The sequence below is a fragment of the Ixodes scapularis genome, unplaced genomic scaffold (genome assembly GCF_016920785.2).
Source record: "Ixodes scapularis isolate PalLabHiFi unplaced genomic scaffold, ASM1692078v2 PGA_scaffold4__175_contigs__length_147842914, whole genome shotgun sequence".
Classification (NCBI taxonomy): domain Eukaryota; kingdom Metazoa; phylum Arthropoda; class Arachnida; order Ixodida; family Ixodidae; genus Ixodes; species Ixodes scapularis.
Window position 1 is genome coordinate 47,585,462 of NW_024609879.1, and position 11,287 is coordinate 47,596,748.

An 11,287-nucleotide genomic window follows, 5' to 3' on the forward strand; every position below is an offset into this window, starting at 1 on the left:
TCATGTCATCCATAAAAAATTCAGTTTCTCAGCTAGACTTAGCGGAAATATTAACGTCACATGACCGCAATATTAATTCAATTTCCTGCCAAGTTTAGTTGGGCGGTTACGCCGACAGCGACGCCGCAAAACGCGGAAACGGGCGCTAAGAGCTGCGCTAAAAAAACTAAATGCATCAGGTGAAATAAAGTGAAAATTAGAGAAGAAAAAGAAAAGAGAATCTAAGATCAGGTTCTCAGATCCTTTCTTTTGTCCGTTCTCAAATGTTTTGATTTCAAGAAATGTTTATATCTTTATTCATACCCAGAGAACCCCTCCCAGTTTCAGCATGAATGCAATAAATCAATGCAGACTAGACCTTGTAAACTATAATGCACATGAAAATGAATGTTCGCCACATAGTCATGTATGAGCCGGTGGCTCAGATCTCTAAATACATTTGTATTGAGGAACATTCTTAAATAAAACTTCTAGGCTTCGAATTCGACAGTTTGTATTTCCATAAGGAACACTGTATGGCACTGATTTTTTTTGTGACACATCAGAAACAGCACAGCAGTGTCATCCTTGCCAACCTAACAAGAATTTGTATTTTTTTTTGTTTTAGCATGGCATGTGCTATTCTAATGCTTATACAGCCTCCTTTAACAAAATTTCCTTTGTAGAGCTTTCTATTGGTTCTTATTTAACTCGCACGACAGATTCGGTACGTACTCGGCATCAACAGTTTTATATATTAATGTAATAGGGAAAGACAAGATGTATGGTCTTGAGTACGGCTCAACAAGCACAGATGTTGAGAAAAGTACTGAAGAAAACTCAAATGTCAAAATAAAAATAAGCTGGAATGTGGATACAATTAAGGACATGGTCATAAATACAGTAGCAGATTCAATATGAAGAATACGTGTTAGACGCACACTCAAAGAAACCTGCTGCATCTATATTCATTCAAATTATTTCGCAGAACCCAGCGCTGCAGTCTCGGGTGCGAGTTCGCTGAATGAGTCCACTGAAAATGAGTGCAGACGGAAAAAGCAGTTTGATCTGCGAAAATGAGCACTACATAGGCAAGTGACATGTCATTGTTACTGTTACAGTGCCGAATGTTTTCTAACTGCCAGTCGCATCATTCTGCGAGTTCCATCCATATATTACAGGGTTTGGCTCTCTCGAATGCTTGGCGAGAAAAATGATGAACTGGAAATGTCTAGCGTAGTTCTAGAAAAACTACTTCCAGAATCCTAACTCAGCATCGTAAAGAATATAAAAAGTTCCTAGAGAGAAGGTTAGTGCAGGAGTTGAATAAACTAAATACTTAGTTTTGCGAAACCATCTTGCCGTAGTAAACGTATAAAGTTCCCCTAGGTAGAGCTAGTCATTACGGATGATTGTGCCCATTGCATACCATAAAAATTTAATTTGCGACCTACAATATTTACAGTCTCAACCAACTCTGAATAAGTGGAACACTTGGCACTAAAGATTGGTCTCACCATGACTGTCTGCAAACATCCACATAATAATTTCCATAAACCTATGCATTTCAAGAAAATATTTGGAGCGAGCTGTTCAAACTGCCATAACACTTTTTAACACTAATAGAAAGCCTGTAGTGGGCCACAACTTAAGCAGTTTTTACTTCATTATGAAGGGCAATAACAAATATGTGAACCTTAAAACTAGGCCTGCACTGAATTGCTTTCTTAAGTTGAACGTGCTACGCTCGGTTCAATATATTATCTTTGCAGAGCTGACAATGTGCAAGTTCCCATTTTTTTATATTTCACATCTCCCGGCTGCTGGGTGGGCTAGGTACATAAGATTGATGACACCAACGTAACACAATGATTATTTTAAGAATTTGTTTGGGTATAGCATTAGCGGAGCCATCTGCGGGAAGTTATTTCTGTGACTCCGTTGAACCTACACCCGTGGGCTTTAAGTTCACATGTGAATCATGTCTGCAGACGCCTTTTTGTAATTGGAACTCCATCCAACCCGAGATTTGAATGTTTTTTTGCATTTTAGGCTTAGTAGTGCTTTTGCTGTTTCACTTCAAGAATAGGTAAGGATGCTTATTTCGAGTAGCATACCTAACACTTGGTGGCATGAGGACTCCCTTGTCGTGATGCTAATCGAAAGTCACAGGCAGGGAGATACTGTGATGCTCTTGTTGCTGGGATTACCTCCCCCATGGTCCTGGCCGGACCACAGAAGAAGATTGAGTCCAAGCTTGTGGCCACTAGGATCTCCAGATCTTGAGGCAACCAAGTAGCTGGAAATAAAAACAAATCACAATCAAGTACTTGGCAGAGCTACATTAGAATGGCTAGCATATTCTTTCGTGATCAGCACATAGATCCTTTTGTTTTTATACTTTGTACTTGTACCTATTAAAAAACTGCTCCTTCACAGCCACAGTCATAGGCACACCCCAGGACGAGGCCACACAGGCCTTGAAATGATGGGTACCGAATTAAGGCGAATGATCAAATGCATTCATTTAACCCTCTTTCACCCCAACCTGGGAGATTTCTGTCAAATATTCACATTTAACTCTAAAGACTATAAAAAAAAACTACTACTGCAATGCAGAGCTGTATAGTGGGAGAGTTTAGCCAGTGGGTGTGGTGACAAAGGTGCCGGAGAGGAGGAAAGGGAGGAGCGCCGAAGGAGGGAGAGAGAAGGCAGCAAAAAGGAGAAGACCGCTATTTTGACGCAACGCTGTTGGCGCGGAGCACTGTTGAGGCTATGTGCCGTCTGCTACTGGCTTATTTTATTTTTGCCTTTATAAAAGTTTGCGTTTAAACATGGAGAAACTTCTTTCTTTAGGTTATTAAGCCACCGAGGAATAACACTATATTATTTTATTGCCAGAGCCTGCCAAATAAAAGCAAAGGGCAGGTGTCTCGATAGAAAGAGTTTAGTTGGCGCACCAAGAGGCTAACCAATAAAAATTGGTACCACCCTGCGCAAAATGCCTAAAAAGCGTGCATCTCTACTTGACACTAACAGCGGCACACACTATCTATTTTACTGACTAAAGGGTACTAGATCACTATTTTCAGCTAACTAGTCAAACTAGATATTCTTGCCAACTTGCTTTTTAGGAAAATTTTTAAATTTAAAAGAACTATTAAGACAACGGCTAAAAAAAAAAGCAATGGCAAAACCAACAATCGAATTCACCTGCTCTCCAGTAGCACGACATCTATAGAAGGCAGACCTGCAGAATGAGCAAGCAGTCTAAAAAAGAGTATGTCCCATGTATAATTTGTTTTCATGCTGCCAAGCAAGTGCTGGAAAGAGGTTTCACGACATTAACAAAATTTCTTGCAATCAGTTGAGAACAAGTTAGAGCAGTGAACTTGTCCTTGCCCATGGCATAACGTTTTAGTGTTGCCCATGGAAACTCAAATAAATTTGTAAATAAAAACAAAAAAGACTAACCTTCATAAAAAAATCCAACTCTCGCAAAGAAAAGTTATCTTGAACAAAATATGCGGGATACAGTTGTACAGCATCCATTTGTATGCTGAATTAATTTTGAGGCAAATCTGCGACAATGAAAAGAAAGCGCCCGAGTACAATTAAGGGAAAGACAGAAAGGATGCATACCTACAACAAAAAAATTTAGAACGACCACGGGCAGGAACCTCTGGTGAGGCTCTCGGAGTGACTCCCTGCAATGGGCCTGCGCAGACCAGAGAACAAGATCGGTCAGAGCTTGCAGCCATAAGGTGCTTCATACCATGAAGTTCCAGAAGTAGCTGCAATTGGAAGCAAAGTGCATTTCATTTCTCTGCAGAATGGAGAGTTTAATAGCTAGTATGCATTCATAAGGTGATACAGTCACGAATGCAGATTTCTCAATGCAGCACTATATCACCAAATTGTTAACCGTGCCGGGCAACACTAAAAACCGAGAGCATTATTCCAAACTATCTCAGTTTAAAGTTAACCACGGCAGAAGCTGCAAGCCATGTGACCTTCTAGTTGGATGCCATGGTACGTCGAGCTTACAATCATGTGTCACACTGTTTTCGCTGCAATGGCTTGTAGTGTCAAAAGTGGTCCAGCTTAAAGAGATGCAAAGTATAGACGTTTGTGAGTGGGGCCCTGACCTAGTCTTGAGCTACATTGCGAGGAAGGACGTTTCAACCGGGATGTTTGCTGCCTGTATCCACACGACCAGCTTGTGCACAGCGATTGCTCGAGCCGAGTACATGTCCTCGACAGTGCCATTATTTGACAAGCAGTTTTATGAATGTTAAACATGACTGACTTACAGAGAGACTGCATCTCAACGACTAATGACTTGGGATACCCAACTGAATACTGATATATTAACTAAATGCAAAACAATTACCTGGCAGGCATTAAATTTTTCAACAGGGTGGGTCGACTCCGCATTAAGTTGAAGGAGTCCATGCGTCAGGCACGTAGCCAGGATTTTGTTTCAGAGGGGGCCCACTCATGACAAAATGCTGTATGAGGAGAAGGGGGGAGAGGAGGACACATGCAAAATGGAAGATTTCGGAGGGGGAGGGGGAAGGGGGGGCCCGGGCCCGGGCCCCATGGGCCTCCCCCTGGCTACGTGCCTGCGATGCGTAATAGGACAATACAAACAAAAATATGCCTTAGGATTCCTTTTGCACCCCCAAAATGATGTGTTTTTGTAGGTAAGGTACACAATATTCTTGATTCAAAAAGTGCCTCAGCTGTACAAATGCATATGCAGTAAGGGCACTCGCCAAGCCTATTCTCCTCAGGTCTGTGCAGGTTAAGCCAAGTTAGAGTATAGAGGTACACGCTCACTGATAGCATGAGAAAGGCAGGGAGAAGTCTCCGTTGTTCCACCACCAGCCCGTCTGCTACCTTCGATGACGTTTCAGCGCCTCATGAGCCTGGAGCAAGCACATCTGTCCAAAGTGGGGTGAAAAGCACAAGCACGTGCTGGAGGACGCCCAGCCATTCTCTTTTTGTCATCGGCTATTCTACATATTTTAGTATGACATATTTTTAAGTGAGAAAAAGTATTGCAAATATGCAGTCCAACTTTGATCATAATACAGAAGTCGGATAAAGATAACAGTTGCCATTCACCATTTTCCAAATAAGTGCTCCCACCTATCGGAACATCTACACATGTGGTGCGTGAGTGGGTTCAGGACTGAGACGCTAGAAAATAAAGCGCTCACAAGGCTTGTCTGGCCCTTCCAACCATGCGGGTACATTCATCGCAAATCCCAGATTTTTAGACAAAATGATTTAGAATAAGCAAATCTTGTCTACACCCGAGGTAGAACATTGAATTGTGATTCCCCCTTATTGTGCCAACCATCCTTCAACCTGCGGTACCACCTGCAAATGAACTATGTTGTGCTGCGGCACGCGTCCATGCTGCCTGCTTGAAAAGAAAACCACTGCTCGTGTTGAAGACGACATCCCACAATGTACAGGCAACAATGTTTAACGAACTAAAACAAAATTGATATCATTCAATAGACACAGATAGGCTTACAAAGTGTCGACACCATGATTGTTGTTGTTGGTTTTACTCCTGCATACAAACATAAGTGACTTCCTCTTTCCTCCGATGTACAGTAAAACCCCCTTATCTTCGTGGCCCCTATTTCTTCTCGAATCGGTCACAGAGGACATAATCACAGCCACTGAATTCTGCAAAATCAAAGGCCGCGAAAATTAAAGGTTTGCCAACATTAAAGAGTTTACTGTTCTTCCGTGTGTCACATAATGTTAACATTTCAAGGAGGCTGAAGGTATTGGTTTAAGGAAAAGTTGACCTATGAAAAAAAAAAGCCCTTCTCCAGGTTAGGCACGCGAGGTTCTTTTGCACTACCTATAAGGCGCAAGTTTGTTTCGGCAGAGCTTTTGGTAAAACGGAGTCACAAAAGTAGCTATAATTGGCATCAACTATTTTGTGCTGCATCATAAAGCTAGAGTAGATTCCACACTGCTTCGGCACAGCGCTGTTTCTTGCGAGAGCATATGTGGTTTATTGTTGCATCCCATTTGCATGATCTAGAGAAACTAGCGCTGACACAGTTGGAGCACACCAAAAAAAAACAGCCGACTGTGGAAACATTGAGAGATGCACACATGCAAACTGTGCATTTCTTAAAAACGGATTCGAGCAAAGGTAAAAACAATATGTATACTTACGGCGGCCATACCTGCCTTTCCCAAGCATGACCACTTTTCCCTCGGTAGCACCATCCAGTAAGCACCAGCAACACGCCCATGAGACGCCGCCGACTCCTGGATTGAATGACGACCCGCCTGATGTCTTGGAAGGATATCCGGAACACTGCTTTAGGCCAGATGTTTTATCTGGTGGGGCAGGGACTAAAAGTAAAAATAAACAAATTTATCTGAAGTGCTACATTCCTATAGCATAAACTCTAGAATAGCAGTATTTTTTTTTTTAGGTCAGTGATGCATTTTAATTAAACACAAATGGTTGGTTTATAACTTTATATGATGAACCAGCAGCCCCTATTTTCCTTAAGTGTAACGGAGTGTCTAACGTTACGTCCGACGGAACCCGAAATAAAAATTAAAGTTACGCCCAACGTAACTGTCAAGCATTCGAGTTGCGTCCGACGTAACCCAAAATAAAAATTAAAGTTACCGTATTTACTCGAAAATAGGTCGAACCCTATTTATTGGATCCACCAAGGACAAAAAAAAAAAAAAAATTCAAATATAGGTCGATCTTTTTTTTTTTTATTTTTAAGAACAGGGGAAATTTTGGGCAAAAGAAAGAAAAAAAACCTTTATTTACATCACTCTCAGCTAAATCACGGGGCGATGCCAAAAACTTCATCACCGTCAGAACTTCTGGACATGTCATCATCGTCCGAAGCTTCGTCAGCTGGGTAGACATCCTCGCAAATTCGCAGCAATACTTCACTGACACCGTAGTAAAATGACGACAGGAAACGAAAGAAGGTGCGAAGCGACGGAAGACAAACTACAAAGACGCAAGCAAAGCCGCCGTGTCGCCATGAGCAACACGCGAGCCGAGCCACCTCAAGCAACTAACAAAAATAACATTTTTTTTTTTTTTTTGTGCGCGTTTGCGAGGATGGGGGGTAAAGTGCATGGCGCATCGCGTTCCTCTCCTTACCCGTTGCCCAGCAAGGGGAACGCTAGAGGCGCGATGTCGAAATCCGACGCCCGACCGGCCACCGCGGGCGGCGAGCCATTTCGGCAACCAAAAGCTTTTTGAAACAAGAAGCGGCGCGGCTCTACGGCAACGCCGGCTCGGTGATTCGATAGCTTCATGCCTCCGGTAGGGTCGCAAAATTTGGTCGCGAATGTAGGTGTCGAAATTCTTTAGTCACAATTTCCGAGAAGAAGAAAAAAAAGAAGAAAAAAAAAAAAAAAAAAGGTCGCCTTATATTTGAATAAACACGGCAGTCAGCCGCGCGACGAGACACACATTATGAAAGCGATTGGTGCGAGCGACCGAGGTGATGAGCGACGTTTTCTAGAAGCCCAAGAATTGAGCGGCGCAAACAGCGAGAGTGAGAAATCTTCGGCGCTCGGCGCCGGCACTCGTAGCTTCTCGCCGTCGCTCGTCTCGTTGATCGCTATATTGCTTACATGCCGTTCAGAAAGGCGCTCTAAGTGCTTACCATTGCATTGGGACCAGCCTCGCATCCAACCGTAACCAGTCTTGAGTTTTTTTTAAAGCCGCCGAGGTAGAAGTTAACATCGTACATGCATCGTTTTCAAGCATGGCTCCTCGTTCATTGCTCGATTTATATTTTCCGTAAATGACAAACCGCAATGAAGCACAATTATTCTAGTTCAAAATTGTTACGAACACTTGGCACGCATGCTTACACTGTAGCGCACCTAACGTAATTTAAAAGTAGAACGAAAACGGGACGAGATTCGCTTACCGCTTCACGGAGACAGACGTCTTCGGATCCTAGGCCTCACGGCCGAACTGGGAAGTCGCCTGCGGTCCGGCGATCGGACGAGTCGAGCCGGCCTGACACAGGTTGACCACGCCTGGTTGAACTATGAGAGGCGCCGTCGAGTTGAGAGCCAGAGACGCAGTAGAAACGGACCGTAAAACATCTGTCCCCCAAAACGCAGAACGAGCCAGCGAAGCCAAAACCGCCTAAACCACTACGTCGCCATCTCCGCGACGACCGGAAGCGTGGAAGCCGGGAAGTCAGAAAAGGCGCGACAGCGGAAGCCACTGGGCGGAAGCTTTACGTTTCGGTTTCGCTTTTCTCCGACGCCAGGTTTGCGGCTGGTAGCGACGACGCGAGGGGCCACGAAAAGACGCCGAGTTGGCCGAGTACGAGTCACGGCCCACGATACGAGCAACGGGCCGTTTGCCGCTGTCGACCGGCGATGCGGTATCTGCGGCTTGGTGTCACGATCGGTTTGTTGCCGTGCACGCTGACTCAAAGCTCGAAGTTACGCAGTTCCGTCAGTTCCGTTCCGGCACCAGCCGCACCACGTTTTCCGGTGCATCGCACGTGGAGGCCTTTCGACGCATTTAGTGACCGTAAAGATGGTGCCCGCTGTCTTCGGTGCTGTAGAAGAAGTTGCGAGACGGAAGAAGCATCGAAACCAAGGCGTTTAGGACTCCAGGCCGGGCCGCCGGTTCACTCTGAACGAGAGGCGACATGTGTGCGCACGCTCTCAGGAAGCCTCCGCGTTTCGCCGCGCCAGAACTCGCCGATCGCGACCGTACCCCGAGTCCGAGAGGCTCTTGCGCAGCCGGGAACGGCACCGAGGTAGGAGCTGCTCGTTCTGCGCTACCATGCAGTGCTCAACAGTGCTCAGGGCTCTCGGTGTCGTTCGTGCTTGCACCGATGTCTTTGTGACCCCTTCGGACACGCAAGTCGTACTTCGCAAAGGTTTGGACGGGGCCGCCCACACCGAGCAGCTCCGCTATATTCTGCTTAGTTATGATCACAATAAAAGCTTGCGTTTGTTCTCGGGAAAAAAATTGCGGGACCGCTCTCCGCGCCGCCGACGAGATTGGCCGCCTCCATGTTCTCAGGTGTTGACTCGCTCCCGCAGCGAGCGCCTTCCGATAATCCTCCCCGTTCCAAAATGCGATCCGATCTCCGTTTACATGGGCTGAATGAATGCGCACTCGACATCTCGATCCACCTCTGTCTAGCGACTTTAATGCGATGCGCTTTGCGCATTATGCCGTTTACATGACCGCATATGGAATGCGGCAACTAAATTCAATACGACTAAGTCGCATTCATGTAAACGCGGCTTATGTTCTTTTTCGACATGTATGGTGTATGTAACGATACCGGTGGTAAACGATGGACGTTATGTTGGAAGATGGCGGTCGTCTTTCTGCATGTATGATTTGGATATAACGGTGGTGGTGTGGTATAAGCGTTTTTTGTTGGAAAGATGGCGGTCGCCTACGTCATCGGCCGCAAAATCATACCAGCACACCGAATCATATCGGCAAGCAAATTGGCTGCCAGTATAGGCAGACCCGGAGCCATAGCGGTGCCGGTATCTCCAGTTATGCAGAAAGCCGAACCAAACTAGCTGCATACATAATAACAAGAAAGTATGGTGGTGTCATACCCGAACTGTACAAGCAGCAGGTTTGTTTCTTGTACGTTTTTCCAATAGGGGAGGGTTGCCGGTGTGCCTACACGGTGTTCCGTACCGGCCACGGGCTCTGATAAGATTGTATAACCCCGATGACGTGTGCTCGCCCGGCATGCAGTGTTATCTATAAAAGAGCGCTGCTGTCTGAAAACAAAGGCTTTTTGCGTTGCTGCCACCAAGGCGTCTGTCTGCTGCTTAGAACAGAACATCTGGCGACGAGGATGGGATTTGGCGCGCAGTCAGTCGCTGCCGGCCAGCAGCAGTCACTAGGTTGAACCGTCCACGGTGCAAGGCGACACGGAGTCCTTGCAGCCAGGATTTCATCGACGGCCTGGAGCAGCGCAGGAACGCCGCGTGGAAGTAAGGCGTTACGGAGCCCCTGCATGAACTTCAGCGGCTGGTTGGAGCAAGCGAACGAGCACGGGCAGTACAAACAAGGCGCATCGAGGAAATCCGCTCTACAGATAAGTGAAGTTTGCTCATTATGGCAGAACCAGGCCATGGCCCTAAGCTCGGCAGGATGGCAGAATTCAACCCGAAAATCGACAACATACGCTCGTCTTTCGAACTCTTTGAGAACTACGTAGACATAAATGATGTCCCTTAAGAGAAGAAACTTAAGTTGTTTCTCAACGTACTCGGAGCGGAGGCATATGAAGAGTTAAAGAAGATAGTCGTGCCTCATTTGCCGTCTCAGAAGACCTTCGGGGAAGTTAAACAGCTTCTAGAAGGTCATTTCAGCCCAGCTCACTCAATCATTGCAGAGCGTTGTAAATTTAATCGTCAAATGCAACATGAAAATGAAGGTGTCAAAGATTTCATCACGAAACTGAAGCACCTGGCAAGAGATTGCACTTTTGGCACGTTTCTAAATGATGCACTAAGGGGCAGACTGGTAGCTGGTTTGCGTGACGAAGAAATGCAACGGGCTCTTTTTGCAGAAGCAGACCTGACGTTTGAGCTGGCATGCAAAACGGCGCTGGAGAAAGAGCTAGCCGCACAACAGGCAAGGCAAATGCATGAATTTGACGGAAAACCGCACAGCGTCAACGCCGTTCGTGGCGAACGACACCGTGATAAGGGAAAGGAATCGGGGGCAGTATCACGGTCGAAAGATAAGCAAGATGAATAACTGCGTAGTGCTTGCTGGCATTGCGGAAAGCGTCATAGGGCAGAAAAATGTTGGTATCGGAACCACACTTGCCGAAATTGTAACAAAAAGGGGCACTTGCAAGCCGTCTGCAAGAAAGGAGCCAAAACAAAGGCTGTGAGATACGTCGACACCACGGACGACGAATCCGAAGAATTGAGCTGCCATACCGTGTTCTATTCAGGCAAACATTCAAGGGGCTACAGCGTAGACCTCAAGATTGAAGGGAGAACTGTCTCTATGATAATTGACACGGGTGCAGCGGTCACGATCGTACCATAGCGTGTGTACAGACAGTATTTTCCGCACGTAAAATGCGTTGAAATAAATGTGTCATTGCGCACTTACACAGGGGAAAAGCTGAAAGTGCTTTGAAAAGCAAAAGTTTGTTTAGACCATGAAGGAAGCGAGATCACTTTGCCCGTAGTGATAGCACAAGAGAACGGAACTTTGATGCCCGCTCTTTTAGGAAGAGACTGGCTGGAAAAATTAAAG

At 45.6% G+C, this 11,287-nt stretch overlaps 1 pseudogene; it reads left to right on the plus strand.

Annotated features, from left to right (window-relative positions):
- Positions 1-10,162: 10,162 nt before the first annotated feature.
- LOC121837755 lies at positions 10,163-11,074 on the plus strand (annotated as a pseudogene).
- The last annotated feature ends 213 nt before the right edge of the window (positions 11,075-11,287 follow it).